Genomic DNA, 6,424 nt, shown 5'->3' with positions numbered 1-6,424 from the left:
CTGCCAAATTAGTTAAACCCTCCCCAACAGGACCAGTTAGCCTCTCAGCGAGAACATTGCTAAATAAAAACTGCAACATTAAACCCTTACCAGAGCCACCCCATTATTCACTCACACCTTAACTATCTATAACTAGCCCAAGGATGTCCTCTGGTGGTTAAATGTTTTAATTAAAAAATACAGTTTTGTGTCTATTCAAGTGGGCTTTGGGAAATGGCAAAAGTAGTAAGGTGTTCCAAGTGTCAGAGTACTTCAAGACTATGCATACTGCAGCCACCCAAAGAATTAAAGTCAGAAGAGCTTACCAGAGGGAATTTTTCCATTTTCACACAGCCATCTTTGTGGCCTGAGTGTAGCTACCAAATGTAGTGCAAATTCCTATGTAACTGTGTGTTAAGGGTTCATATCCACTAGGAATCACAGTAACAAAAATAAATCATTTTTCGTTTATTATGCATCATTGCTTTATTTGTATCAGATCAAAGCTCTGCAGTCCTGCCACACCCAGTCGCGAATGGTGGTGGACAATTAAACAACTAACGGGAGGAGAGGAGGCTCCATGAACATACCTATCTTCAATGATAGCAGAGTACAGCACATGAATGCAAAAGACAAGGCTGAACCATTTGCAACCATCTTCAGCCAGAACGGCTGAATGGATGTTCCATCTCGGCTTACTCCTGGAGGCCCCCACCATTACAGAAGCCAGTCTTTAGCCAATTCAATTCACTCCATATATCAAGAAACGGCTGAGCGTACTGGATACAGGAAAGACTATGGGCCCCGACAGTATCCCGGCTGCAGTGTTGAAGACTAGCCACGCCTCTCGTCGAGCTATTCCAGTATATCTACAGCACTAGAATTTAGCAGACAAAATGGAAAATTGCCCAGGTATGTCCTGTCCACAAAAAGCAGGACAAATCCATTTAGGCCAATTATCGCCTCATCAGCCTACTCTCAATCATCAGCAAAGTATTGGAAGGGTCATCAACAGTGCTTTCAAGCTGCACTTAGTCACCAATAACTTGCTCACAAAATGCTTAGTTTGGGTTCTGCCAGGACCACTCGGCTACAGACCACATTACAGCCTTGGTCAAAACAGGAACAAAAGAGCTGAATTCGAGGTGAGATGAGAGTAACTGCCCTTGACATCAAGGCAGCATATGACCGAGTGTGGCCTCAAGAAGCCCTAGTAAAATTGAAGTCAATGGGAATCAAGGGGAAAATTCTCCACTGGCTGGCACAAAGGAAGACGGTTGTGGTTGTTGGCGGCCAATCATTCAGCCCCAGGACATCGCTGCAGGAGTTCCTCAGGGCAGTGTCCTAGGCCCAACCATCTTCAGCTGCTTCATCAATGACCTTCCCTCCATCATAAAGTTAGAAGTGGGGATGTTTGCTGATGATTGCACGGTGTTCAGTGCCATTCACAACTCTTCAGATAATGAAGCAGTCCGTGCCCATATGCAGCAAGACCTGGACAAAATTCAGGTTTGGGCTGATAAGTGGCAAGTAACATTAGGGCCACACAAATGCCAGGCAATGACGATCTCCAACAAGCGAGAGTCTAATCACCTCCCCTTGACATTCAATGGCATTTGTATTTTTGGATACCTCACCATCAACACCATTGACCAGAAACTTAACTGGACCAGCCACATAAATGTTGTGGCTACAAGAGCAGGTCAGAAGCTGGGTATTCTGTGGCGAGTGACACATCTCCTGACTCCCCAAAGCCTTTCCACCATCTACAGGGCACAAGTCAGGAGTGTGACTTACCTGGAGGAGTGTGACTTACCTGGCTGAGTGCGACTTACCTGGATGAGTGCGACTTACCTGGATGAGTGCAGCTCCAACAACACTCAAGAAGCTCAACACCATCCAGGACAAAGCAGCCCGCTTGATTGGCACCCCATCCACCACCTTAAACATTCAATCCCTTCACCACCGGTGCACCGTGGCTGTTGTGTGTACCATCTACAAGATGTACTGCAGCAACTTCCCAAACCCGCGACCTCTATCACCTAGGACAAGAACAGCAAGCGCCACCTCCTGCAAGTTCCCTTCCAAGTCGTCTGTGCAAGCTCTCTGAAAGAGTTGTCCACCTAGCCTCATTCTCCTGTCCTTTCCCCATGCTCGTTAATTTTTTTCCTTCTTCCAAATATTTAGCAATTTCCCTTATAGGCAGTTAAATACACACCAGTTCAGTGGGAGTGAGAGTGGCCTGAGATGCTGTACTCAAGAATATCTAGAGTGAATATATGCAAAAACATAATTCTACAGCCCTATTCAAAGAGGCAGGGGAGTTCTCCCAGTATCCTGGCCAACATTTATGCCTCAACCAGCACCACTAAAACGATTTAAATGGTCATTTATCTCATTGCTGTTTGTGGGACCTTGCTGTGTGCAAATTGGCCCTGCATGTCCTTACATTACCACAGTAACTACACTTAAAGTAATTCAGTGACTGTGCAGTGCTTTGAGACATTGAGGTCTTGAAAGACAAATGCAGGTTTTTTCTTTCTATAACACCAACCTTATTACATGTAGGACCCTTACAGAGAGCAGGCAAAGAAGATCCAAATTCGCACTACAGTTCCTATATGTGAAAGGACAATGTACTCACTACACCAACCAGTTCCAATATCCATGCCTACTTATGGCAACTTGTAAATGTTCAAATACGACATGCAAACAGGACAAGTGAAACAAACAATATTGTGTTTGCAAAAGACAACAATATACTCAGGCAGCCAAAGCACAGCATCTACAATTTTCAAAGAGGGATTTTTGTTTCTGCCACAATAGTCACTTGTGGTAAAGCATTCATGTTATAATCCTTGTGAAAAAATGACTTCCAATTACGCCTTCATTCTTCTAGTTGTGATCTTGCCCACTTGTTACCAATTTGCCAAACAGTGAAAACAATTTTTCACTATTTACCCTCTCAAAACTATTATAATTTTGAAAAGCTCCATTAAATCCTGCTTAACCTTTATTGCTCCAGTAATAGTCATTTTTTTAAGCATCAAAACTATAATTCATCATTCCTGGAATTATTTTAGTGAATCTGCATTGTTCTCTTTCCATGGCTCTAGTATCCTTCCTATAATGAAATGCTCAGAACTGCACGCAATACTCCAACTCTGGTTAACCACCATCTCTATAAATTCAACGGAATTTCCTTGCTTTTATATTCAATGGCCCTATGCATAAAACCCACACGCCAATTTGCCTTTTAAGGCTTTTTCCACTCGCGCACTCAACTTTTAAAGATCAATATATTCACACCTCTATGTCTTCTCCACTCGAAAGAGTTTTACCATTTAGGACGTACTTTTTCCCACTATTTTTCTTTCTGCAGTTTCTTGCATTTATCTTCGGTTTGCGTATTCGCCAACATCAATATCTTTTGTTTATGCTCAAACCAAGGATATAAATAAAAAAACAAAAATCAATCATATCTGGGGCACACCATTGTGCACATCACATTAGGAACATAGGAACAGGAGTAGCCCATTTAGCCCCTCAAGCCTGTTCCACCATTCAAGGAGATCATGGCTGATCTCTGACCTAACTCTATATACCCACATCCCTTAATATACCTTTGGGTTAACACAAATTAATTTTAAATTAACAACTGACTTGGCATCAGCTGCCCTTTGTGGAAGAGTGCCCAAACTTCTACCAGACTTTGCGTTTAAAAGTGTTTCCTAACTTCACTCTTGAAAGATCTGGCTGTAATTTTTAAAGTTATGTACCTTAGTCCTAGACTCCCCGACCAGCAGAAATAGTTTCTCTATCTACCCTATCACTTCCCTTTAATATCTTGAAAACTTCGATCAAATCATCCCTTAACCTTCTGAATTCTAGGGAATACAACCCTAGTTTGAGTAATCTCTCCTTGTAATTTAACCCTTGGAGTCCAGGTATCATTCTGGTAAACCTATGCTGCACTCCCTCCAAAGCCAATATATCCTTCCTAAGGTGTGGTGCCCAAAACTGAACTCTACTCCAGGTGTGGTCTAACCAGGGCTTTGTATAGCTGTAGCATAACTTCTACCCTCGTGTTCCAGTTCTCAAGGTATAAAGGCCAACATTCCATTAGCCTTTTTGCTTATTTTCTGTACCTGTCCGTGACATTTTAATGACCTATGTACATGGACCCCTAAAAGTCTCTTTAGATCTCCACTGTTTTTTCAATTTTTAGTCTGATTAACTTTTTTAGTGCAGTGTCCTTTTGCATACTTACCTCCAGTAGTGGCTCTTCCACATCTTCCTTGGGTAATATTACTGCCTTTGATATTCCTCTGTAAAAACTGGGACAAAGGTAAAATGCATAGTAAACATTTCTGGCATTCCTTCACTCTCAAGTACAAAATCATTCCTTTCATCTCCAAGTGGTCTCACCATTTGACCATTTTTTTACTATTGATGTGCTTATTGCTAATTCCCTTTATATTGACTGCAAGTCATGTTTCATACTCCCCCTCAGACTCCCTAATCTTTCTGCTTCCTTTCCATAACTTTTATCATTCTCAGTCTCCTTCTGTATTATCCTCCTTATATTTATCTTGCTATTCTTTTCTGAAATTTCATTTTTATACTAAAGCTCAACAGGGGAGGAAAATAAAGTGCACCCCCAATCAGAAAGAATAAGGGAGCTTTAATTTACTGTTTCACTTTTATCTAAATTATATTTGTGCAAACTAAACAGTACAGCAATACATTTTAATGTTGCAGTGACACTTTCCAAAAATGGCTACCTTCATGGGGCCTTTTGATTTTTGGATTTTATTTTTTCAGAATTCAGGCCAGTGGTTAAAGCAAGTGCAATTAAATAAATGCTCTTTTGGGTTAAGAATAATGCAGAATATTCATAATCAAAGAACTTGGAAAAATAAGATACATCTTGGCAAAAATAGCATTTGAAGGAACAATTACATTACTTCAAATAAATAATCACTTACAATCAACTTCACAAAATAACCAATAGTGTGCTAAGGATTGTGACGTCTGTTATAACATAACCAGTAGTGCTAATGAATGCATTTCATCAGATTTAGAATCATCATGATCATGTCAATCAATTTAATTTAAAATGCATGTGCAAAATTGTAATTTTTCAGATTTAACAATTTTTACATTGCAACTGTGATTAGGGCAAAAAGACCAACTCACTCCAATTTCTTTGAGGAGCAGGGGGAGGGGAAGGAAAAGGTGGGAGCTCCCAGCGTTAATTGTGCCATAAATATTATGCGTCTCCCATAACAATTAAATGTGTAGCTCTGAAGTTCATTCCCAAACAAAATAATCAAAATTGTGGGATTGTCATCTTTGAGAATGGTCTGTGACTCCATACTGCAGGACCATACCCCTATATCTTAAACAGCTTACATATATTAATGAGAAATATATAGACAACAATCATGGACAAATATACACGACTAGTCACTGGTAAAACTAATTTCACAAACTACATATTTTCTATTATTTTGATCAGGAAATAGAAATCCAACTAGTTCTATAGCAAGTTTCTCATAATTTTCCATCTCTCAAAGGAGACAGATACTGAGGAAAGGAATGACAGTTCATACAAGTTAATGGAAAGCAACAAAACCATATATAACAAGTATCTCTTGCCAGCTGTGAAATGTGATAAATGATCAGGTCAGACACCCAAGAAGATAGAGACATAAAGAACACTTTTGTCTCTCTGATCTTACATTAGCATCCTGGATACAAAGGGAAAATCTTATGTTTTCTTTTACATTCCAATAATTGAACTGTAACTATTGATTTTGGGGCATGGGTTCTATTTGTATAGCTACAAGTACTGGTATTCGTTGGAATTAATACACGCAGTATATTAATTTTACTCATGTCAGAATTTTGTGCATTGGGTTTCTCTAATTTTAACTGATTAAAAGGATGATGGTGCAAGGCAAAAGGGGGTGGGGTAATGGGGCAAGTAAAGAAATAAAAGATGGATCTAGAGTAGCTGTAAATGGCAACAGCAGAACCATTACCAGTAGCTGGATAGCAAAATACTGCAGATGTTGGAAATCCGAAATAACAACAGAAAATGCTGGAAAAACTCAGCAAGTCAGGCAACATCCGTGGAGAGAAATTTGAGTTGACGTTTCGGGTTTGACCCTCAAATTTCTCTCCACGGATGTTGCCTGACTTGCTGAGTTTTTCCAGCATTTTCTGTTGTTATTTCGCATTACCAGTAGCTGCTGTCCAAAAAAATGGGAGTAGTTATGACCTGAAATTATTGAACTCAATGTTGAGTCCAGAAGGCTGTAAAGTGCCATCATCTCTTGTCATTTAATCACTCCTGTCTTCCACCTGATCACAGACTTTTTCCCTTTTGTTCTTTCCTCTCCTCCCCTCCCACCCCCCTTTCCCTGCCTCTGTACTTGCT

The sequence above is a fragment of the Somniosus microcephalus genome, chromosome 15, assembly GCF_052327205.1.
Source record: "Somniosus microcephalus isolate GS21.2 chromosome 15, FLI_Smic_1.0, whole genome shotgun sequence".
Taxonomy (NCBI): domain Eukaryota; kingdom Metazoa; phylum Chordata; class Chondrichthyes; order Squaliformes; family Somniosidae; genus Somniosus; species Somniosus microcephalus.
This window is presented reverse-complemented; position numbering follows the sequence as displayed.